The sequence below is a fragment of the Bos javanicus genome, chromosome 27 (assembly GCF_032452875.1).
Source record: "Bos javanicus breed banteng chromosome 27, ARS-OSU_banteng_1.0, whole genome shotgun sequence".
NCBI lineage: Eukaryota > Metazoa > Chordata > Mammalia > Artiodactyla > Bovidae > Bos > Bos javanicus.
This window is the reverse complement of record NC_083894.1, coordinates 37,907,783-37,934,159: the sequence shown is the minus strand read 5'-3', so window position 1 is coordinate 37,934,159 and position 26,377 is coordinate 37,907,783. Positions and strand designations below refer to the sequence as shown.

The window sequence follows — 26,377 nt, the reverse complement described above, 5'->3', positions numbered from 1 at the left end:
AGACAGAGAAGGAGAAATATTGCATGACATCCCTTATGTGTGGAATCTAAAAAGAAAGGATACAAGTGAACTTAGAAAACAGAAAGACTCATTGATTTGGAGAACAAATTTATGGTTGCCAGGGGAAGGGACAGTTAGGAAATTTGGGATAGACACGCACACACTGCTATACTCAAAATGGATAACCAGCAAGGACCTACTGTATAGCATGGGGAACTCTGCTCACTTATATGGCGACCTGGGTGGGAGGGGAGTCTGGGAGAGCATGGATCCATGTATATGTATGGCTGAGTGCCTTCAGTGTTCATCTGAAATTATTACAACATTGTTAATCAGCTACACCCCAATACAAAACAGAAAGTTCATAAATAACACCGAAACAAACAACAACAACAAAAATTGTGGGTTCCTGAGCTGCACACCACACTTATTGAATAAAAACCCGGGTTACAGGAACTTGCACTTTTAACAAGTTTCCAAGGGGACTCCATACCATTGATCACGCTATCTTTAGCACTCAACAGCAAATTCTAAAATAATGTCTTTCAAGAAAGTAGAACAATATACGGGAAAAAGAAGAGATTCGGTAGGTTTAGGAGGGGAGAGGCCTTGTGACAAACTGAAAATCCTTCAGATGAAAGCACTTATCCAGAGACTAAATTCTTCAGATGAAAGACTCAGAAGCTGTGAACCCCGGCCCTCAACCAGTTAACCCTGAGTGATCTTACGCGCACTCACCAGTGCTGAATCTATTCTGAAGGAAGATGACATTGTCTCCACAGGAATCAGTGGACTCATGCTAAATGATCTCTAAAGCCCACTGTGGTTCTAGGAAATTGTGAGAACTATAAAGTGAGACAATAAAACAAGTACAGAATGAGAAAAGTAATAACAGTATTTAAAATAACAGCTGATCTCAGCAAAGGGCTTTTTGTTGAACAAAGACGAGCTTCTTCTAAAATGTATAGGGAAAGGCAGAAGAACTAAAATAACTAAAAGCAATCTGGGAAAAGAAGAATAAGGAGCGAGGAGTCACAGTACCCCGTTTTGAGGCTCACTCTGTAATCAAGACAGCGGGGTATTTATTAGCGGAGGCATAGACACACAGATCAATACAACAGATTTAAGAACCCAGAAATAGCTCATCAGTATGGCCAATGAATCTTTTTTACAGAGACACAAAAGCAACTGACTGGAGGAAGTACAGTGTCTTCAATAAATGGTGTCAGAATGATTGTTTATCCATACTCAAAAAAAAGGAAAGAATTTCAATCTAAACCTCATACCTTAAACAAAAATTAAATCAAAATAGATCCTAGTTGTCAATGTAAAACATAAAAATATAAAGCTTTTAGGAACAAACAGAGGAGAAAAGTCTTTATAATTCAGGGTTAGGCAAAGAAATTGCAGACATAACAAAAGCATGATCGATAAAGGAAAAAATTCAATAAATTAAAAACTTTCACTCTAAAATACATCCTGCAAGGGGATGCCCCATAAAGGGAGAAAACATTTGCAAACCACATATCTAACAAAGGACTTGTACGCTGAACATATGAACTTTCTAAATTCAATAGTAAGAACACAAAGAATCCAATTTTTAAAAGGAGCAAAAGACTGGAAACCAGTCCATCACTAAAGAGAATATAGAGATGACAAATAAGTTCATGAAGAGATGTCCAGCACCACTAGCCATTAGGGAAATGCAAATTAAAGTAACAGTGAGATACTGCCTCAGCTCTTAGGATGGCAAAAATAAAACACAGCAGTGCAGAGACACTGGAGGTCGCCCACGTTGCTGGTGGAAATGTAAAATGGGACGGCACCAGAGAAAACAGCTTGACGGATTGGTTTTTTTTAAGTTAAACATACACTTCACACATGACTCAGCAATCACAATTTTAGGGAATGAAAAATGCTCACACAAAGTGGACATAAGTTTTCACAGCAGCGTTGTCTGCAATAGCCAAAGAACTGATGACAACCCAAATGTCTTTCAAACAGTCTGGACAAACGAACTCGGGGCCACGGCTCAGCAGTGAAAAAGCAAGGACTGCTGTCCCACGACCAACCTGGATGGGTCTCAAGGTCATTACACTGGGTGGAAGAGCGATCTCCAGACGTGTGATTCCCCTTGCATGACGTTCTCCAAAAGTGATGGAGAACAGATCCACGGTGTCCGGGAAGGGGTGACCGTGACGGGACAGCCTTTGTGCAAACAGGACAATCCTGCATCCTACTGGGGGACGGTCACGTGAAGGTGTGTCCTGAAATGTCACAGAAGTGTACACACACATGGACACACAAAAGACAGCATGAAAAAGAGTGAAATCCAAACGAGGCCTGTGCTTAATAGTGTTGTACCAAGGGCAGTTTCCTGGGTTTCATGAAGCATTGTCACTACAGAAGATACCATCATTACATGGAGCTGCAATGGTTTCAGGAGAATTTCCTACACTCTTTCTTCAGCTTCTTGTGAGTCTAAATGATTTCAAAGTAAAAAGTTTAAAGCCAGCTGATATCATCAGGACTTCCCTGGTGGTTCAGTGGCTAAGACTCCACGCTTCCAGTGCAGGGACCTGGGTTCAATCTCTGGTCAGATCAGATCACAGCAAATACTTAGCACGCAGCAAGTAAAGATCCCACAGGCTGCAATGAAGACCCTAGATCCCATGTGCTGCAACTAAGACCCAACACAGGCAAATAACCAAACATACTTTAGAAATCAAAACAGCTGATCATTTGTTGAGTAATCTCTAGGTAGCTGTACTGTTCTGAGAACTTTGTGTTTATCCACATATTGAATACTTAAATCTTTACGGTAGACACTGTGTTCATCGCATTTTACAGAGGAGGAAACTGGGTTTCAGAAAAGGGAAGCAATTTGGGCACGGATGCAGTTGGTAAACCCAGGATGCCAGCCCCAGAGTCTTAGCCGATAAGTAGTATTAAAAAAAAAAAAAAAACAACAAAAAAAACAGCAAATCAAAGAAAATGTCAGAACAGGAGTTAATAATATGGAAGAAAAGAAAAAGGACCCAAAAGAGAGAACCATGACCATCACAGAAAAGACTGGGAAGTGGTCATTCCTGGCCACTCTGTACGTGTCCCTAGGAGGACACGTGGTCCCTTTTGATCCATGTGTTTCTAAAGCCCGAGGAGGACCCAGAGAGAGGCAAAGAGCTTTGTCAAAGGAGTACCAGTCAGAGGAATCGAAAGAAAGAATGAAACTGGCAGTTCATTCGACTCAAAATTAAACCTGTGTGGCAAGCCCCCCTCCCTGCCCTCCAGGGCAGCACAGGCCCCGGGGAGGGCTTGCAGTGCATTATCTGACTGTATCAGCTGGCCCATTTTACAGACAAAGAAACTGAGCTGCAGACGGGCTGAGCTCCGGCTAAGTCCCTCGGCTGCCAGGGTGGACAGGGGAAGTTCCAGCCCACGCTCTTCTGCCTTCGAGGCCAGACTTCCCACTACACAACACACTCTGCTAAGTTCAAAGATGTAAGGGCTTGACCAGTCCTCTGCCTGCTGGCATGTTTTTTTTTTTTTTTTTAAATCAATGATGTTCCTTTCCAGTTGCAAAAACTTCCATCCATCGCAGTGCAGCTAACCTGGTTTGACATCAGCTCCACCTCCCCTGATCTCTACCTCGCTGTTTTTGTGGGACCTCATTCATCCCGTAAGTTAACCCACGTTTCTGTTTATCACTCTCTTGACAACCTCCCTGTGGATGTGACAAGTCGAATTAGAAGAAACTTAAGAGAAAGGGGAAGAACAATGACCCTCGTTCGACAGATGAGAACCTGGGCTGCCCGCTCGAGGAGGTGGCTGGGAAGCAACTTCAGGACAGGTGGGGAGGGAACGCCCTGAAGATTTCAAAACAGAACCAATGCTCAGCACAGAGCAAATGCTCCTGGAGGACTCCTCCCATCTGGCCACATGGACGGTGATGGAGCCGCAATTACCATGTTAGAAGAGGCACCCACGAAACTGCCCTGGGTGTGTAAGTATGTGTGTGTGCCCCAACAGAATTTCATTTATGGAGACTGAAATTTGAATTTCCTTTCACCTTTGGCCAATTTTTTTAATTAGTAGGCGAACTTTTGGAGACGTTTTAAGTATACAGAGTAACTGAGATGAAAGAACAGTCTCCATGAACTCCCAACCGCCGCATGGGAGTTTCCCCTATTACTCACATCTTTCATTCCTACGGAACATTCGTTACAACTGATGAACTAATACAGATACTTAATTATACATTATTGACTACAGACTTGATATATCTTTTGTCACCCGAATGTTATTGACCAGAGATATTTCAATTTTGGCTTACATAACAAATCACCAGCTACAGATGTCAGTTATTGCAGAAAAACCCCCAGTCAGTAAGGCGTTAATACGCTTTTCATTAAGGTTCGCTCTTGGTGACACAGCCTATCGTTTCTGCCAAATGCAGACGAGCCCCCACCATCACGAGATCACACAGAATAGCGTCACTGCCCTAAAGTCCCGTGTGCTCTGCTTATTCATCCCTCCCCCTCCCCAACTCCTGGCAACCACGGATCTTTTTTGTTTATTTTTGCCTGCGCTGGGTCTTCGTTACTCTGCGCGGTCTTTCTCGAGCTGTGGTGCTCAGGCTTCTCCTTGCAGTGGCTTCTCTGGTTGCAAGCACATGCTCCAGGGCACGCAGGCTTCAGTGGCTGCAGCTCTCAGGCCCTAGGGCTCGGGCTCAGTAGCCGTGGTACGTGGGTTTAGATGCTCTGCAGCATGTGGGATCTTCCCGGACCAGGGGTCAAATTCGATTAAATCTGATCAAATGTGTCCCCTGCACTGGTAGGTAGAGTGCAATTCACTGCACCACCAGGGACATCCCAAATCACTCTTTTCACTGCCTCTAGAATTTTATTTTTTGCTGAATGTCATAAAGTTGGAATCACACAGTACGCAGCTTTTTCAGACTGGCTTCTTCCATTTAGCCACGTGCATTTAAGTTTTCTCCATGTCTTCTCATGACTTGAGAGATTTTTTTAATAGACTTTTTTAAGACCAGGGCTTCCCTGGTAGCTCAGATGGTAAAGAACTTGTCTGCAGTGTAAGAGATCCAGGTTCAATACCTGGATGGGGAAGATCCCCTGGAGGAAGGATGGCTATCCACTCTGGTATTCTTGCCTGGAGAATTTTATGGACAGAGGAGGCTGGTGGGCTACAGTTCACAGGGTTGCAAAGAGTCAGACACAACTGGCTCTTTCTTTCACTTTCTTAGGAACAGTTTTAGGTTTGCAGAATAGATTGGAAAATACAGATCATTCCCCCAAACTCCCCCAAAGTCCCACACACTCACGTTTACAACTTGTACTAGTGTGATGCACTTGTTATAACTGATGAACTACTGTTGGTCCACTACTACGAACTGAAGTTCACACTGTGACATGAAGCACCAGGCTGTGGCACATGGATAAGAATGAGTGTATCCACCGGTTTCATCACTGAGTAATATTCCATGATATGTGTGTATCATGCTGCTGCTGCTGCTAAGTCACTTCAGTCGTGTCTGCCTCTGTGCGACCCTATGGACAGCAGCCCACCAGGCTCCTCTGTCCACAGGATTCTCTAGGCAAGAATACTGGAGTGGGTTGCCATTTCCTTCTCCCGGATGTACCATTGTTTATCCATTTACTGCTGAAGGAATTTTGGGTTTGTTCCCATTTGGGGCCACTATGAATAAAAGTGCTATACTGCAAATGTTTGTGTTCAGGGTTCCATATGGACCTAGTTTTCAATTGATTAGAAGAATACTTAGGAGCACGATTGCTGTATCGTGCGGTGAAAATATGCTCAGCTTTGTAGAAACTGCAAACTGTCTTCCAAAGCAGCTGTGCCATTTTGCACCCCCACCAGCAACGAACGAGAGAGCCCGTTGCTCCACCGTCCTCGCCGGCACTCGGTGCTGCCAGTGTTTTAGATTCAGCCGTTCCAGTCGTCTGGAGTGACATCTTGCTGCTGCTGCTGCTGCTAAGTCGCTTCAGTTGTGTCCCACTCTGTGCAACCCCCATAGACAGCAGCCCACCAGGCGCCCCGTCCCTGGGATTCTCCAGGCAAGAACACGGGAGTGGGTTGCCATTTCCTTCTCCAATGCATGAAAGTGAAAAGTGAAAGTGAAGTCGCTCAGTCGTGTCCGACTCTTTGCAACCCCATGGACTACAGCCTACCAGGCTCCTCCGTCCATGGGATTTGCCAGGGAAGAGTACTGGAGTGGGGTGCCATTGCCTTCTCTGGAGTGATATCTTCTCACTTTAACCCAAGTATATATATATTTTAAAGTACATTGTTCAACTCCCTAAAGTAAAAAGCAACTTCTGATAAACTGCATAATAAACTGCAAGGAATCAGCTCTGAACGGTCATTCTCAGAAATTCCAATCACAAAAGAAGGCTCTGTTGAGAGAGAAAAATTAATCTTTAAAACAATTCATTTCTATTGCTGAAGGCAAGGCTGATATATGATTTGGAACCTGAAACACACTGAGCTTGAAGAAAACAAATCGAAATTTGTCCCATCATCACTAATATGTTAAAATACAAACTTTCAAAGGCAGTTGGACACCTGAAGTTGAGAGATTAAAAAAAAAAAACTGTCTTCTAGTAACCACTGGCCACATACAGGCATTTTCTCTGACATTCCTGGATTTGCTTTGACAACGTTCTCAGATTTAAACACTGTGCACTCCTAAATTGCTTCATACCATTTCTAAGGCACTAAAACTTGAACAGCAGGGAGGGGAGGGGGGGCTGTGCTTTCTCCTTCTTCTATAGCTTGTCCAGATGTTCTCTAGCACTTTTTATGGAAACTAGAGCACCAGAATAATGAGAAGAAAGGTTTCACTGTCTATTATTACACCTGTTATGGCTTGAATTTTCATAAAGACATTCTCTTGCTATATTTATGTCAAAGCAGCATTTCACACCTGCATGTTGATACAATGGTTTTGATGTTCATTAACTCAACAAAGATTCAGGCAATAAAGTGCAAATAATTCTTGAAAGAAGTCACTCGTTTTCATTTTCTTTTTTGCATCGATGTGAACTTGCTATATGAAACTTAACATAATCAAAAGTCATATAACACATCTGCCTTGAAAAATTATTGGCAAGACATCTTAAATTTTTTAACAGCCCATTTAATATTCCCATTCTTAGCAGGCATGATATAACCCATATGAAACAAGTGCTTTATCCTCAGCTCTAGATGTGCTGTTTATGGCAGCTCCTCTAAAGCCTTGGAAACAGTCCATAATGAGGTGGCAAAGATGCCTGAACACTTTTCCAAACCAAATGGCAAAACATTTAAGAGAAGCATCAAAAAAGAATTTGCCAGGAAAAAACCTAACATTTGGAATACCTTTTCTTTGCATTCTTGAGGATACATTTTGGAGGATACATTCAAATACTTCTGTGTTTGACCTCTGGCTACCTATGAAAATTGAGGCAAAGCATCCCCATATTTTATAAAGCAACATCCTCTAGTGTAAGATCCTTCAGGGCAAAAAGCTGAAACACCCACACTTTGGTAATGCTAAGAAAATTCTCCCCATTACTTTGCTGTCAACCTAACCAGAGTGTCTACGTAGTCTGCTGAAAGCCTTTTTAAGGGGAGTCTTGGGGCTTGTTGTTGTCAAATCACTAAGTCGTGTCCGACTCTTTGCGACCCCATGGGCTGCAGCACATCGGGCTTTCCTGTCCCTCGCCAACTCCCAGAGCTTGCTCAAACTCATGTCCATTGAGTCGGTGATGCCATCCAACCATCTCATCTTCTGTCACCCCCTTCTCCTCTAACTTATTTTAAAATTTCCAGAGAAGGACTTTTGGCTCAGAGGATACTGAGTATCAGGCTGAACTGAAGGTGTCTTTGCCAAGTTAACCACACACCCTGACTAATCACGTTGGGAAGCCTCCAGGACAAGAGGTACAGATGTTTAATGCAGTACAAATAACTGGAGGATTTTGGTAATTCAGTGCTTTCCTTTTTCACCCACAGCTTGATAAACATAGTACTCTCATCTACACCAAAGACGGAAAATTTTCTAGCATACAGTTACAGGTTGAGTTGTGTCCCTCTCAACAACAAAGTAAGCACACTGTTGTTGATATGCCCAGAACGTCAAAGTGTGACTTGTTTGGAACCAGGGTCTTTTCAGATGCAATGAAGCCATCTCATTGGAATCAACTAGTCAATGGGATAGGGTGGTCCCTAATCCAATACGGCTGGAGTCCTTATAAGATGATGTGAAGACACAGGGAGAGAACACGGTGATGAGACAGATATTACAGAGAGCGAGAGTTGCAGCTGCAGGCCAAGAAAGGCCAAGAATTAACACCCACGGCCAGGGCCAGGAAAAGGAAGGAAGAACTGTCCCCTACAGGCTTCAAAGGGAGTATGGTCCTGCCCATGCTCTCAGAGGCACAGATTTCAGATGTCTGACCTCCAGATTTTTGAGACAATACATTTCTGTTGTTTTAAGCCACCCAGCTTGTGGTCATTTTTTTGTGGCATTCTTCCAAAACTAATACACAACACAATCAAGTGGGATTTATTTACTGGGATGCAAGGATGGTTCAGCATACACAAGACAACCAATGTGATACACCACATTAACAGAATGAAAGATAAAAATAATAGACTCATCTCAATAGATGGAAAAAAGCATCTGACAAAAATACAACATGCTTTCATGGTAAAACTCCTAACAAACTGAATACAGAAAGAACATACATAAAGGCCGTCTATGATAAACCCCCAGCCAGCATTATACTCAATGGTGAAAGCTTTCCCTGTGACAACAGAGACAAGAAAAGGGTGTCCAATGACACCACTCCTATTCAACCCGGTACTGGAAGTCCTAGCCAGAGCAATCACGTAAGAAAAAGAAATGAAAGTAAGAAGGAGAAGTGTCTTTGTTTGCAGATAACATGATTTTATATTTTAAAAATCCTAATGACTCCGTGAAGAAATTGCTAGAAGTAATCAGCTAAATTAGTAAAATTGCAGGTTACAAAATCAAAATATGGGAAACAGTCGTGATTTTATATACTAACAATAAAACACCAGAAAAAGAAATAAAGAAAACAAGCCCATTGACAATAGTATCAAAAACAATCAAATACTTAGTAATAAACTTATCCAAAGAGGTGAACGATCTGTACATTGAAAACTATAAGACTTTGATGAAAGAACTGAAGAAGATACAAACAAGTAGAAAGATAGCCCATGTTCATGGATTGGAAGAATGAATATTGTTAAAATATTCCTATTACCCAAAACCAGACATAGAGTCAAAGCAATTCCTATTAAAATTCCAATAATATTTTTCATGGAAATATAAAAACTACCCTAAAATCTGTACCGAGGCACAAAAGACGTCCAAATGGCCAAAGCAATTATGGCAAAGTAGAGCAAAGTTGGAGGCACCATGCTTTCTGATTTCAAACTGTACTACAAAGCTGTAGTAATGAACACAGTATGGTACTGGCATAAAGATAGACACAGAGACCAATGGAACACAATTGAGAGCCCAGAAATAAATCTATGTATATATGTCTCTTCAGTAAATGGTATTGGGAAACCTGAATACCAACAAGTAGAAGAATGTGCACCACTCCCCAAAAATGAACTTGGAATGGATTAGAGACTTAAATTTAAGATACAAAGCCACAAGATATGAGATATAAATCTTATACCACAAGACACAAAACTGCTAGAAGAAAACACAGAAGGAAAAGCCCCTTGGCATTGGTCTTGGCAGCGATTTCCTGGACATGTCGCCAAAAGTGCAAGCAATAAAAGCAAAACAAATAAGTGGAAATAGGGACTTGCCCAGCGGTCCAGTGGTTAGCACTTCGATCTTCCAATGCATGGGTTCAATCCCTGGTTGGGGAATTGAGATCCCACATGCCCTGAAGCCAAATTTAAAAAAAAAGCAGGACTACATCAAACGAAAAAGCTTCTGCATATCAACAAAATGATAAAGCAACCTACTGCATGGGAGAAAATATTTGCAAATCATATATCTGATAAGAGGCTACCCTGGCGGCTCAGACAGTAAAGCATCTGCCTGCAATGCAGGGGACTGGGGTTTGATCCTTGGGTTGAGAAGATCCTCTGGAAAAGGAAATGGAACCCACTCCAGTACTCTTGCCTGGAGTCTACAGTCCATGGGGTCGCAGAGAATCGGACACGACTGAGCGACTTCACTTTCACTTTTCTTTTATCTGATAAGGGCTCAATATCCAAAATATATAAAGAACTCATACAACTCCACAGCAAAAAACAAACAATCCAAGTTAAAAGTCAGTGGAAGAATTTATTTTCCAAAGAAGACATCCAAATGGCCAACAATTACATGAAAAGGCGCTGGAAGTCACTAATCGTCAGGGTAATGCAAACTGAAACCACAATGAGGTATTACCGCACACCAGGGAGAATGGCTATCATCACAAAGAACACAAATAACAATTGTTGGGAAGATGTGGAGAGAAGGGAACCCAAAGGAGTACGTCAGGGCTGTATATTGTCACCCTGCTTATTTAACTTCTATGCAGAGTACATCATGAGAAACGTTGGGCTGGAAGAAGCACAAGCTGGAATCAAGATTGCTGGGAGAAATATCAGTAACCTCAGATATGCAGATGACACCACCCTTATGGCAGAAAGTGAAGAAGAACTAAAAAGCCTCTTGATGAAAGTGAAAGAGGAGAGTGAAAAAGTTGGCTTAAAGCTCAACATTCAGAAAACTAAGATTATGGCATCTGGTCCCATCACTTTATGGCAAATAGATGGGGAGACAGTGGAAACAGTGTCAGACTTTATTTTTTTGGGCTCCAAAATCACTGCAGATGGTGACTGCAGCCATGAAATTAAAAGATGCTTACTCCTCGGAAGGAAAGTTATGACCAACCTAGATAGAATATTGAAAAGAAGAGCTATTATTACCTTGCTAATAAAGGTCCGTCTAGTCAAGGCTATGATTTTTCCAGTGGTCATGTATGGATGTGAGAGTTGGACTGTGAAGAAGGCTGAGCACCAAAGAATTGATGCTTTTGAACTGTGGTGTTGGAGAAGACTCTTGAGAGTCCCTTGGACTGCAAGGAGATCCAACCAGTCCATTCTGAAGGAGATCAGTCCTGGGTGTTCTTTGGAAGGACTGATGCTAAAGCTGAAACTCCAGTACTTTGGCCACCTCATGCGAAGAGCTGACTCATTGGAAAAGACTCTGATGCTGGGAGGGATTGAGGGCAGGAGGAGAAGGGGACGACAGAGGATGAGATGGCTGGATGGCATCACCAACTCGATGCACATGAGTTTGGGTGAACTCCAGGAGTTGGTGATGGACAGGGAGGCCTGGCATGCTGTGATTCATGGGGTTGCAAAGAGTTGGACACAACTGAGCAACTGAACTGAACTGAACGCACCATTGGTGGGAATGCAAGCTGGTATAGCCATTATGAAAGCCACTCTGGCAATTCCTCAAAAAAGTAAAGTCAGAATTACCATATGATCCAGCAATCCCACTTCTAGATATTTATCCAAAGGAGTTAAAAATCAAGACCTTATAGAGCTATCTGCAATCCCATATTCCTTGCAATATTACTTATACTACCTAAGATATGAAAACAATCTAAGTATCCTTTAACAGATTAATGGATAAATAAGATGTGATCTACCTAAGCTTATAAGATTAACAACTTCTAGGCATCTAAGGCACAGCATGATGATTACAGGAATACTGTGTCATATGTTTGAATGCTGCAAAGAGAATAGATATTTAATAGTCTCACCACAAAAAAGAAATAGCAATTATGTAACAAGATGGAGTTGTTGCTAATACATAGTTGCTAATACTATGGTAGCAATCATTTTGCCATATATAAATGCATCAAATCAAATGTTATACACCTTAAACATTCACAATGTTGTATGTCAATTACATCTCAATAAAGCTGAGGGGAAATAAAAAAAATTAGCCATCAACAGAAAAAAGACAGCTGGGGACTCCCTGGTGGTCCAGTGGCTGAGACTCTGTGCTCCCAATGCACAAGGGCCCAGGTGTGATCACTGATCAGGGAACTAGATCCCACAGGCCATAACTAAGACCCAGTGAAGCTACATAAATTTTTAAAATAATAAACATTTTAAAAAACTGTTTTAAAAAAGGAAGCTAGCACATATACCTTGTTAAAAATGGGTTCGGGAGTCAGATAATGGTTCAAACTCTGCTGTCTGGATTAACTTTCACAGCATTCAAAGCTCCTCTGGGTAAGTCTTGCTACAATGAGCGGTCCCCAGGGGTCAGATCCTGTCCAGGCCCACCGCCAGGGCCCTGCTTCTGGTCCCACACTTTGGCAAGAAAGCAGCCTCCAGTGTCACCACGCAGATGAAGGTCTGTGATCAGAATCCACTCGGGGGGAGGGCCCTCCGGGGATGTGTGAGTCTGTTTTTTGTTTCTTTGATATTTAATAAACCCAAAATAAACCGGGAAACTCATTTTACCTTAAAATTAAAATACACGGAGGCTATCTCATGTCATACTCATTAATCTTAAAAATATATTACTTTTATACCTATAAAGTAGCTTTGACTAAAAAGTTTGTGTTCACCCAAAATTCATATGCTGACCCCCTAACCCCAGTGTAATGGTATTTGGAGATGGGGCCTTTAGAAGGGCCTCCTTAGGGTTAGGAGGTCATGAGGGTAGAGTCTGAATGACGGGATTTTTGCCTTTATAGGAAGAGACGCCAGAAAGCCTGGAGTGTGAGTGTGCGTCTGTGTGTGTGTGTCTGTCTGTCCTGTCTCTCCCTCAACCACATATGTGAAGACACAGCAGGAAGGCAGAAGTAAAAGCCAGGAAGAGCGTCCTTGCTGGAAACCCACGTGCTGGCACGTGGACCCCCAGCCACCAGAACTGCGAGAACGAAACGTTTGCTGTTGAAGCCTCCCAGGCCATGGTGTTTTGTATGGGAGACTGAGTTGACTAAAACTGTTGTTATACACAAGTGAGAACCTAAGTTAATGAAATGGTGAAAACACCTCAAATTCTATAGCAGTAGTCAGACATCAGCTGGGTCAGAACTCCCTCCCTGGAAGCCCTCAGCTGCTTTGGTGGTGGGGTAGTTTAGTCGCTAAGTCATGTCCAACCCTTGTGACCCCGTGGACTGTAGCTCACTAGGCTCCTCTGTCCATGGGATTTCCCAGACAAGAACACTGGAGTGGGTTGCCATTTCCTTCTCCAGGGGATCTTCCCGACTCAGGGATCGAACCCCTGTCTGCTGCATTGCAGGCAGATTCTTTACCAACTAAGCCATCAGGGAAGTCCTCAGCTGCCCTAAGTACAGTTCAGTTCAGTTCAGTTCAGTCGCTCAGTCGTGTCCGACTCTGCGACCCCATGAACCGCAGAACACCAGGCCTCCCTGTCCATCACCAACTCCCGGAGTTTACCCAAACTCATGTCCATTGAGTCGGTGATGCCATCCAACCATCTCATCCTCTGTCATCCCCTTCTCCTCCTGCCTTCAATCTTTCTCAGCATCAGGGTCTTTTCAAATGAGTCAGTTCTTCACATCAGGTGGCCAAAGTACTGGAGTTTCAGCTTCAACATCAGTCCTTCCTATGAACACCCAGGACTGACCTCCTTTAGGATGGACTGGTTGGATCTATTGTGTGTCAATTAAGTTGCTGTGCTCCTCTGCTTTCAGTAGCAAATAAGACCTGTTTACTCTGTATCGCATGGCACAGCCCTGTTCCCAGGGGTGGGCTCTCAGGGCAAAGCAGAACAGGACGAGGGGAGGGAGAAGGGGGCCCCCCGTCCTCTCCCCGGGACACCTGGGCCTGAGCCCTTGTCTGAGCCTCCTCCCCGTTAGTGATGCCCACACAAAGGCGTGGCACGTTAGGAGTCAAGGGCCTGCACGGAGCCAGGCTGCCCCTCTGCCCGCCTCCCTGGTGCTGAACCCTTGTCCAGAGCGCCAGGCGAACACCTGTTTCCCCACTGCCCCATCACCTCTCGGATCAACCCCATGTCCTTGGCTTATTGGAGTCACTTCATTAAAGGGTGGGCAGAAAGGGGACTTCCTGGTGGTCCAGTGGCTAAGACTCCACACTCCCAGCGCAGGGGGCCCAGGTTCGATGCCTGGTTAGGGAAGAAGATCCTGCACATCCCAACTAAAGAACCCACATCACAACAAGGCCCAGTGCAGTCAAATAAATAAAAACAAATAAGTAAGGGATGGGCAGAAGGGAGCAGCTCTGAGGTATCCAGCGTCCACTTTCCTCCTTGTCTTTTCACTCCCCTGTTCTTTCAACCAGTTGAGAAGCCCTCTCACACAATTTCCCAAATTTCATGATATTATTCCCAGGAAGGATGTATAAGACATGCCAGAACTCCAGAGAAAATACCTCTGAAATAAGCCCCACTTTTGCATAGTATTGGGGCCACTTTATAGAGAACAGCTGACTTTTTTTATGTTCTCTGCTTTTTTGAATCTGGAAAGTACTGACAGGTCCATAAAGACACACTGGTTTGCTATTTTTAATACATCTGCACAACACTACCTGTCTGGCAAAAATCAGTGTTCACGATAATTGAGGGTCACTGGTACCGGATATCCGTAGCCAACAGTGCTTCCCTCAACTTGAGACAGATCTCTAACATCCTTCTAGGATTCTCTATTCAACAAGAATAGCACAAAAGTACTTCCTCTCGGAGGTTTTATGAAATTTTTTTACCTTGATTACTTAATGCATCATTTTATACCACTTGGATATGGATACTTTCATAGGCAAATCGGAGTCCTTGAGACAATGGTTTCAGATGTATCATTCATTAAAGAAAGCAATGACTTACATTTCATCATCTGTTTTCATTAAAATGTCTTAAGGAAATGGTTCTGCCTTAAAGGCTCTCTTCCTGAGTTCGTATGCAGCCAAATCATCTTATTCTTTTCCATGAAAAACCTTAATTCTTGCAAGTTAGAGTTGGTGACTTTAATATTTAGTAATAGCTGCAATCATTCTTTTTTATTTACCATATGCAGTTGGCAAGATTTTTATTTTACTATTTTTCTTTTCCATTTTATGATAATGCTCTCTTTTTTGTATGATAATGTCATAAGCCTAATTTTCTCTTCAGCTAGGTCTTGGATATTCCCCTCAAAGGCTGATATTTTAAATGAAAACATTTAAAACTTAATGTTAGCAGAATGGTTATGTGGTCACATGCATACATGGGGAAATAAGCCTACAGACTCCGTTAATGATATTCCATGCAAATTAACGCGGCACATATAGTAAGCAGCTTCCCTTCAGGGCTGAGCTATATTGTAAAACTGAGGCTAAAGTTTTAAAAAGATAATAAAATGGAGAGCAAATAACTAGGAATCAGCTTATCAACTTCTGTTGCAGGGCTGACGTCTGAATATCATTTGCATCTGATAGAGAAAATCACAATCTAAGGAACACGCTCATTGGATGAGCATCTAGCCTACATTAACACTGGTACTGAGTAGGGCCCTGTGAGGTCCTAGGCACAAAGCTTTTCTGTGTCCTTCTTTCATTTGATTACAGGAAATAACCTTCATTCAGTCTCCATGACCTTCCCTGAGCTCCAACTGGTCAGGTTCAAGCACAAAACCAGAAGAAACACACAGTCAAGACAAACAATAGTGCAGCCTTGGGGCAGGGTCTTGGTTCCCCGTCAATACACACAGAGCATCTTTGAGCTGTTTTGCAGATATGGAAAGCCCCTCCGGGTGAGAGTAGGGTGCTACCCACCAGCACACAGACTCCAGACCAGTTAGAAGCAGAAGGTTGACGATGCTGACTCCCACTTACCTGTCCACCAACCCATCAGAAGAACACCCAGGAACTGACCACGCCCTCTTTGAACCACTGCTTTGAAACTCTTCATTAGCCCCTCCACACTGGGACACACAGCTTTGAGGACATTAGCCCACTGTGTCCCCCCTTTGCCTGGCATAGCAATAAAGCTATTCTATTCTTCAGTTCAGTTAAGTCACTCAGTCCTGTCCGACTCTTTGTGACTGCACGGACTGCAGCACACCAGGCCTCCCTGTCCATCACCAACTGCTTACTCACATCCATTGAGTCGGTGATGCCCTCCAACCATCTCATCCTCCCCTTCTCCTCCCACCTTCAATCTTTCCCAGCATCAGTGTCTTTTCTACTTCACCCAAAACTCTCTGTCTTAAATTTAATTTAGTGTAGGGGTACAGAGGCCAGATTCAGCTTCAACCTGACCCTTTTTTGTGTGTGTGGTTATTTGTTAACAAACATACCAGATTGGTGTCTCTTGAAGACATTAGCTGAGGCTGGCCCAAGGCATCAGTTCAACAGGTCCTTCAGGGTAATCTGAAGCCCAAGTGCAAGTTGAAGACGCACCTAGTTTAACAGCAGCCGGAGGTTGGGGGTTACAGGAAGGATCAGTTTCAGAAAGGCAGGAAGTGGCAGTGAATCAAGCTTACCAGCATGACAACCAAGGTACTGACAGTACCTTGAGAGCAGGCGCTGAGTAAGAGTTCTCTCTAGTTTCTTATGTCTAATGTGCTGAACCTTTCTGTGTGCCTGAAATTCCCTCCCCACCTCTCAGCATCGCTGGGCCCACCCCAGCCCCCAGGCCTCAGCTGCAAAGTCAGTTCCCAAGGGTGGCCCACCTGGGCCAGGTTCTGCCCCAGTGCTGTCTACCGAGACTGCAGAACAGAAACGAAAAACAGACACGGAGGACCTGCAGGGGACAAATGAGGTGACTTGTCCAGCATGGCAGCCATGCCCCAAGGATGCCCACTTGTCTCTGAGCTCAACCTGACCCCAGACCTACCCTTCTTCTCTCCGCCCTGTAAGATCTGTGCTCTCCCAGGGCTCACTGCTCTGATTACTGATGACCCTCAAAAGTATCAATAACGCTATTCCTAGGGACTTTCCTGCCAGTCCAGTGGTTAAGACTCTGTGCTTCCAGTGCAACGGGCATGGGTTTGATACCTGATCCCTGTTTAGGGAACTAAGATCCCATATACCACATGGCAAAAAAAAAAAAGTTATCCCAAAGGGAGGTACAGGAAACTGGAGGAACTGAAAGGCAATAATAGAGGAAAAAAAAAGAAAGAATAATAAAAGGGAAAGGGGTACTTGAAATGTATTATGATTGAATGAAATCTAAATGCACAAAGACTGATTCACCTGGAATTTGAACAGTCTAAGGAGATCTCTGCAAGAAGTGATTATGTAAGTGGACAGACATGAACAGGGATAGGGGGTGGGCACAGTGATCTCTCTCCCCTGGCCGAGAGATGCAGGGAAGGAGCTGAGCTGGGCGGCCATGAAGGGCTTTTGTAAAGCCGATGCATCAGCATCACTTTTATAGACCATGTTGGGGTATAAAAGCACATACAGAGCGTTACATAACTTCCAAGGTCAGCTAAAACCACCACATACATAATTTGACAAAGGCTTGTTTCATACTATAAATGCCTACTTTTGTGCTCTTTTCCTGAACTTTCATGACTCACCAATAAAGAGATGCAACATTTCATGATGTATTCTCTAATGAATCTGCCTTGTCTATTCAGGATTCTGCAAAGGGAAAACCAGGAGCAAATGTAAATGTTTTCCTAGCCCTTATAAAAGTACAAAATTAAAAAGGCCCATTGCCCTGTAATGGAAATATTCTACTAAACTGAAATCTTATTTTCAAATGATCCAACCAGAACAATCAACAATCACAGGCTTTATGTCCAAACGGGAGAGGAGGGGGCACAGATAACTTGCCCTTGGGTTAGCAGGGTTATATTTAAACAATGAAGGCCAAACATGTCTATATGAAGGGCTCTGAGAAAAATATGCCGGGTATGTTTTTTTTAATTAATGGGAATTCTGCTCCCAAATTTCTACAGAAAGCTTTTTATTTTCTAATCTGATTATTCACTGCAATTTTAGCCACTGCCAGGAAGAAGTCAGACGACTGTAAAAATCTATGATGTCCCATCTGAAGGGAGGTGACCTATAATTGGGGTCCCTGGGGGCTCCACATTCCAGTATGAGCTGGGATCGGGTATGTGGGGTCAAGGGGAGAGATGTGCATGAAACAATGAGCTCAGGAGTTCCCCAAGATGCAAGCAAGTGCTGAAAACCACAATCACACCAAGTGTGGGCAACAGGAAGCCAGGTCGGTGATTTAACACTTGACAAAAAAAAAAAAAAGTTTCCCTCTCCTCTACACCCACAAAGGAATTAGGGCTGCTTTTCCTAATTAGGCCACAGACAACACACAACCGCTCTGACCCCCTCCATTCACCATCGACAGATGGCAAAGTACTACAGCTTCCTGGATTTATAGGGACATATCCATTTGTATTATCTACAAGTGTTTTCTGGAACATTCACTTTTAAAAGAATAGTTCTTGAAACAATAAGGTCCTACTGTACAGCAGAGGGAACTATATTCAGTATCCTGGGATAAACCATAATGGAAAAGAATATGAAAAAGAATATATATATGTGTGTGTGTGATATATACACATACATGTATATTCCACTCACAGAAGAGTCAGTAAAGAATCTGCCTGCAATGCAGGAGACCTGGGTTCTATTTCTGGGTCGGGAAGATCCCCTGGAGAAGGAAACAGCAACCCACTTCAAGTACTCTTGCTGGAGAATTCCACGGAAAGAGGAACCTGGCAGGCTACAGTCCATGGGGTTGCAAGAGTCAGACATGACTCAGAGAATAAACCCCCAGACATACACGTATAACTGAGAAGGAGACGACAGAGGACGAGATGGTTGGATGGCATCACCGACTCAATGCACATGAGTTTGAGCAAACTCTGCAAGATGGTGAAGGACGGGGAAGCCTGGCGTGCTGCAGCCCATGGGGTCTCAAAGAGTCAGACACGGCTGAGTGACTGAACAATAGCTGAGTCACTTTGCTGTACAGCAGAAATTCACACAACACTGTAAAACAATTACACTTCAATGAAACAATTCTTTAAAAAGAACAGTTTTTCAAAAGTTGATACAATTAAAAAAATGGGAGGAAGGGGGAATAAAAGCTACGACTTTATAACTTTAGTTGCAACTTGGCATCATTTCAGTCTAACGAAATCCCTGAAACATTTAAATTTACGTTGTAAGATATAAGATATTTTCATACAATGGAAACAACTAAATGTACCAAGATTGTTTAAAAAGTTTCTTTGTTTCCTTGTAGGAATCATGACACTGTTACATGTGCAAAGTCCACACAAGAGCAGTGCGCAGGGCAGTGTCAGAAACAGCATCACATCCTTACACCTCTCCAGACGCGCCACATGCAGCACTTTGTCATTATCACAGCAACTGTTATTCCCATGGGAGGAAGTCACCCGGACAAGTGGCAAAGAGGGTCAGTGAGAGAATCAGTCCCAGAAACCAGGCACCCAGCCCCCAATCCAGTACTTTTATTATTCAGCCCCTCATTAAGGTCAAGTTTTCTGAAGAAGAAACTCCATCTCCCTAAGAAAGGCGGCATTGCATTGGCGGTTAAGAGTATGGGCTTTGGAGACAAACAATTCTAAGTCCCAGGCCTTGTTCTGCCACATTCCAGGGATGTAACCGTGGACCAGTAACCCCTCCTCCCTGCACTCCGTTTTACCATCTGTACAATGGACCTATGGGAGCCACTGTCATGATACACCAGTCTCCAGCTTTCCCCTCCTCCCAGCGCACAGAAGGCACACTCCTCCACCACCTGCATCTGGACGGTGCCACGTGACCAGCTCTGACAAATGCACTGTGAGCAGAGGAAGGTTTGCGGCATCCAGGTGTGCACAGTGAGGAGTCCACGCACACACGATGCTGTGCACCCTCTCTGGTACCCAGCCCTGTGCTGAGACCAGAGTCACCCAACACCGCACCACCTAACAGATCGCAGCTCAAGCCTTCCTCAGGCCCCTTCTTGTGACGATCAAATGAAATGGCAGAGGAAGTTCTTAACACAATGCCTTGCACGGTCACCAGTGAACGAACGACGGCCCCCATCTATAGACCTGCACGGGTGAAAAGGGAGACCCAAGATTCAGTCTCAAGACTCCTATTCCATAGTCCACTTATTCTCTCTACAAATGTTTGCAGAGTACCACGTGCCAGGCACTCTGCTGGGAGTTGAATATACCCCCAGGAAATACACACATCTTTAAAGACTGTCTTGGAGAAGGAAATGGCAACCCACTCCAGTGTTCTTTCCTGGAGAATCCCATGGGCAGAGGAGCCTGGTGGGCTACAGTCCATGGGGTCGCAAAGAGTCGGACACGACTGGGCGACTTCCCTTTCCCTTCCCTTTCCCTTTAAAGACTGTCTAGAAACCCCTTTCTGAGGGAGTTAGGGTGCAACTCTTCATGATTATGTACAACTCTTTGATTATATTATGCATAACTCTTCATGTATACATCCTAGTGACCTGCAGAGGAGTGAATTCCTGCCCTGGCAGGGATCTGAGGGGTCAGAGAGACCACCGAGGACACTTCCAAGGTCTTGACTCATCCCCTCCCCTACATGAGACTCACTGAGCTCTCCTGTCTGCTGATGAGGGCAGTAAACATCAACGCACCTGGTCTACAAAGTCTACAGGGACAGAGCTCTGACTTCCATCAAGGGTGCCGTAGTGAACAATTTATCACATCGCCGTCTCACGTCACAGCCAACAGCACCCGCCACATATGCAGGTCATTTTATGAAATATGTGAGCTGAATGGGTAGAATCCTGATAAATCTCCCAGTATTTTAATCTTTTTTTTCTCCTCCATTCTTAAAACTATACTTTTCTTGAGAGGGAACTTCTCCAAAGACTCCTTGGACTTTTGAGTGTGTTTTTCCAACTTCAAATTTATTTTAATGATGTGTACAGACGTTAACAAATTACAATTAAAACAAAATCAGTTATGTTCATTACACATAACTTAAAGTCATGCAGCACTACATGTTAAAAACAACAGCTTCATTCATATACAAAAGAGCATTATTTTGAGACTTGTGATAGTATAATGAAATTTTTATCATAAGCTTCTGGTAAAGAGTATTTCCTAAAGATTTAAAGACCTGGTGAATCAGTTAATGCATTATTAGAAAAGATAGGAAACATTTTAGTAAAGTGAGACTACAAGCAATTAACTTGAAAATTACACCAGGGACGGGGTTGAGCATTCCTGACTGAACACCCAATTGCTGGTGGACATGTTCTCAAAGTAAGGGCTCTGAACTCCAGATACAGCCATGTTTTCATTAACTTGGGAAAAATGATTACATCTGGAAAATGCATATACTTGGGATCAAAACTCAAAATCGGTCCCCCACAGCATCAGCAAACAACACTGTTAACCCCAGGCAGATCCCAGTAGAATTTCTAAATTCTAATTTAGTGAGGCACGACTGCATTTTCCAGGAGTGATCAGCCACACTCAAATCTAATTTAAACTCCCAACAACCTTGCTTTAGAAATTTTTCCATGAAATCTGGTCTATGCCTGACTTGCCTGCTGTAAATTCTATTAACCAAATTCAGCAGGGCTTTATACTCCTCTTGAACAATGCTACATTTGGAGGGGGAAAAAAATGATTATGAAACATCTAGCAAACACCTTCTATATTTCAAAAAGTATGCTTAGGAGCTTAAGACTTAAATTTTGGTTGTTTTTCCTTTCGGATTATCCAAAAGGCTGGACTCAACGCCTGAATGATCATATTTTCCAAGACACAGGAGACAACCCCTACACTTGGTCCCAGCTGTGAGGCTCAGGCTGCTCAGACACGAAACCTGGTCTCACTCGTCCTCTCCAGCCTTTCTTCAGCAACGATGGAAACTTCTGGAACACCAGGCAGACTTGGTATTATTTTGCTGTCTTGCCTTTCTTTCCTCGGGGTTTCCAGGTCTCGTGGGACATGGAATCTACCCGTGTTCCCACTGAGAGGGACCTGCAGACCCCGTCTGTCTCCTGCCAAACATCTCTCATCCTCAAGACCCTGTAAAGTCTTCAGGCTCCTTCAGGACTCCCACAGCCTCTGCAGGGCTACACACCCACCTGAACCAGTCCATGCCCAGGGCAGTCTGAGCTGTCTCCAGTGATGTCATCCTTCAGTATCTGCAGGGGATCAGTTCTGGGATCCAGGTTTGCTCAAGCCCCTTATGTAAACTGCTGCAGTATTTGCTTATAACCTATGCACATTCTCCTTTGCTTTAAAATATGTCCAGATATTCCAATTCTACTTCTCGTATCTAATACAATGTAAATGCTATGTAAATAGCTGTAAGTTTGATGTAAATGCTATGTAAATAGTTGCTGGCACACAGCAAATTCAAGTTTCACTTTCTGGAAATTCCTTGGATGTTCCTGTCCCAAATATTTACAATCTGCAGTGACTGAACCCTCAGATGCCGAGCCCATGGAGATGGAGGGTCAGTTGTAGACGGAAGTTAATTGGATAAATAAACCAGATCACATCAGGTTAATGAAAGGCCCTACTCTAGCTAAGAAGAGGTCTAGGAAACAGCACTGCTGCTGGGGTTTGGAGCACGGGGCAGACTTGGGAGTCTGCCTGGAGCCCCGCAGACACTCCCGTGTGGGCAGCGGCTGACCTCAACAGCCCTGCTTCAGGACACAGGTATAAAAATCGGATGTTCTTATGAGCAGATGTGAGCCTTCCAAAAGAAGTACTTTAAAAAAGATTTCTCAACATTCAAGGCACTTTAAAAAAAAAAGTTTTCTTTTTATTTTTTGGCCACACCACATGGCATGCGGGATCTTAGTTCCCCAACCAAGGACTGAACCCATGTCCTCAGCACTGGAGTCCTAACCACTGGACCACCAGGGAAGTCCCAAGGCACTTTTTAAAGTGTAAAGTGTATGAAAACACTTTGTGCTTGTTGCAGCACCGTTTACCGTAGCCAAAACAACAAACGGAAGCAACCTAAACGTCCAGCGACAGAACAATGGACAAAGAGGATGTGGGACATAGATACAATGGAACAGCACTCAGTCATCGAAAAGAATGAAATGATGCCATTTGCAGCAACACGGATGGATCTGGAGACTCATACTGAGTGAAGTAAGTCAGACAGAGAAGGAGAAATATCGTATGACATCCCTTACATGTTGTTGTTTTTGTTGTTTAGTCGCTAAGTCCTGCCCGATTCTTTGCGACCCCGCGGACTGCAGCCCATCAGGCTCCTCTATCCATAGGATTTCCCAGGCAAGAATACTGGAGTGGGTTGCAAGTTCCTTCTCCAGGGGACCTTCCCGACCCAGGGATCGAACTCGTGCCTCCTGCATTGGCAGGCGGATTCTTTGCCATGGGGCCATCAGGGAAGCCTGGATTCCCCTATATGCTGAATCTAAAAAGAGGCACTACAAATGAACTTATTTACAAAACAGAAACAGGCTCACAAACTTAGAGAACGAACTTACAGCTGCCAGAAGGGAAGGACTGGGGGAAGGGATAGTTGGGGAGTTGGGGACTGACAAGTACACACTGCCGTATTTAAAATGGATAACCAACAAGGTCCTGCCGTATACCACAGCTGGTTCTACTGTACAGAACTGCGTATGCATATGTGGCAGACTGGATGGGAAGGGACTTGGTGGGAGAACAGACGCACGGATATGTATGGCTGAGTCTCCCAGCTGTCTCCCTGGTACTACCACAACACTGTTAATCCATTACACTCCAATATAACATTAAAAGTTTAAGAATAAAAAATAAAGCATAGGAAAACATTTTGAAATGTAGGGAGAAAACAAAGGAAGAACAAAACCAAACCTGTAGTCGTTCACCCCTCTCCTTACATAAGATCACCTTAAAGGCCTGAAACAAGCAAACGAGAGCCTCCCACAGGGCTGTCTGCGCACCAGTGCTTTGCTGCAGATGCCTTCATCAAACTTCATCTGTAAAGCGCTAAACAGTAAATATGCCGGGCTTTGCGGGCCACAAAGGGTCTCTGTCATATATACCCTTCTTTGCTTGAATTTTACAAGCTTATGAACGTGTAAAAACCATGCCAGCTTGAGAGCCGTGGGTGGTCAGCCTTTGGCCACCGTTGGCCATTATCAGGCTGTAGTCACAGCCTCAGACCATCTTTGGTGCTTAAACAGAGATGCAGGATAACTACCTCTGACAGGACAAAATTGTAGATTAAGCAAAACACAGAAAACTAAGAAGCTTTTGTTCAAAAGGAAAGCGCCTTTCCAGATAGGCACTAAATGAGCTCAGTTCTACCTAAAAGCATTTTCTTGGTTCTACACAATTGCAATTACAAATCCCAGAGCTGTCTGTGTCTCCTTTTGGTTTTCATTTTGTCTGTTTTTGCTTGAGGGTGGGAGTAGAGAGGTCAAAGGAGATAGAGGATAAAGATTTTGGCAGAGTCATTCTTTGACTTATATTTTTAAAGTTTAAAGGTTAAAATAAGTAAGTTCTGAAAAATAACTGTAAGAAGGAGAAATACAACCTCTCAAATAATAAAACATACTATAGATCTACAATAATTAAAAGTATAATTTTAGACCAAAAATAGAGTTGCCATACGATCGTGCAATCCCACTCCTGGGTATATATCTCGACAAAACTATAATTCAAAAAGGTACATGCACCTCTACGTTCATAGCTGCATTAATCACAGTGCCCAGGACATGGAAGCAACCTAAATGTCCATCAACAGATGAGCGGGTAAAGATGTGGTATGTACACATATACAGTGGACTATTACTCAGTCATAAAAAGTGAATGGAATAATGCCATTTGCAGCAACATGGATGGAACTAGAGATGATCACACCAAGTCAAGTCAGTCGGACAAAAACAAATACCATAAGATATCACTTTCGTGAAGAATCTAAAGTATAGCACAAATGGACTTATCTACAGACCAGAGACAGACAGACAGACAGAGAGAACAGACCTGTGCTTGCCCAGCGGGAGGGCGAGTGAGGGAGGGACGGAGCGGGGGGCTGGGGCGCAGACGCAAACTGTTAGACAAGAATGGAGAGACAAGGTCCTACTGTACGGCACAGGTGCCTACACTCAATATCCTGGGATAACTCATAATGGAAAAGAACAGGGAAAAACGTGCACATATGAACAACTGACTCACCTTGCTGTACAGCAGAAATTAACACAATACTGCAAATCAACTATATTTCAAAAAAATAATGTTTAAATACAATTTTAGGCTAAATCAGATTGCCTGCCTGCCTGCCAAGTCACTTCAGTTGTGTCCGACTCTGTGGGACCCCATAGACGGCAGCCTACCAGGCTTCTCCCTCCCTGGGATTCTCCAGGCAAGAACACTGGAGTGGGTTGCCATTTCAATATCATAGGAACAGACTCTAAGATATACAAAACAGGAATACATGATGAAGTGATGACAAAACTGTGGTGGATTCAATGGCTGATTCAACAAAATAATTGCTGGGTCAACTGATTATCTATAGGAGGAAATCAAGTTAGAAAGATATACTCCAAAATTAATCCCAAGTAACTCACAAAGTTTAAAAATTCCATTAGAGGAGTCATAAAAAAAATAGTTAAGCATATTATTTCCTTTCTGTAGGGAAAGACTTTTTAAAACTGTGACAGAAGTCACATATCCATAAGATAAAATTGACTTCTTAAAAATTAAAATTAGTAAATTTATTTTTACATAGTAATGATATAGTCTTAAGATTATACACTTAGAGTGAATTAACATTATAAATAAAAATTAGCAAATTAAACACACCTAAACATCAAAAGGTCTTCCCAAGTGGCGCTAGTGGTAAAGAACCCGCCTGCCAATGCACGAGACGTAAGAGACACAGGTTTGATCCCTGGGCTGGGAAGATCCCCTGGAGGAGGGCAAGGCAACTCACTTCAGTATTCTTGCTTGGAGAATCTCCAAGGACAGAGAAGCCTGGTGGGCTACAGTGCATAGGGTCGCAACAAGTCGGACACGACTGAAGCAACCTAACATCAAAAAATAGGATGGGGGAGCCTGGTGGGCTGCCGTCCATGGGGTCACACAGAGTCAGACACGACTGAAGCGACTTAGCACACGTGCACACAAACATCAAAAAATATTAATAAAAGACAGCAACTAATTAGGAAAATACTTTCAAAACTATTATAGAGAAAGAATCGATAGCCTTCATATATAAAGATGCCTTATAAACTGTCAGGCTTCCCTTGTAGCTCAGTTGGTGAAGAATCTGCCTACAGTGCAGGAGACCCAGGTTCCATCCCTGGGTTGGGAAGATCCCCTGGAGAAGGAAATGGCAACTCACTCCAATATTCTTCCCTGGAAAATCTCATGGACAGAAGAGC

General features: G+C 43.4%; 1 protein-coding gene across 4 annotated transcripts in view; it reads right to left on the bottom strand.

Moving 5' to 3' along the window:
* Positions 1-26,377, bottom strand: part of CSGALNACT1 (chondroitin sulfate N-acetylgalactosaminyltransferase 1) — a 337,768-nt gene that overhangs the window by 201,583 nt on the left and 109,808 nt on the right. The window contains exon 1 of one of the 4 annotated variants that reach the window (XM_061404637.1): positions 16,341-16,640. The exons of the other annotated variants lie outside the window; for them this stretch is intronic. The gene's annotated coding sequence lies outside the window, so the exon portion shown is untranslated. Of the gene's footprint in view, positions 1-16,340; positions 16,641-26,377 lie in introns of those variants that run through there. 4 annotated transcript variants of the gene reach the window in all.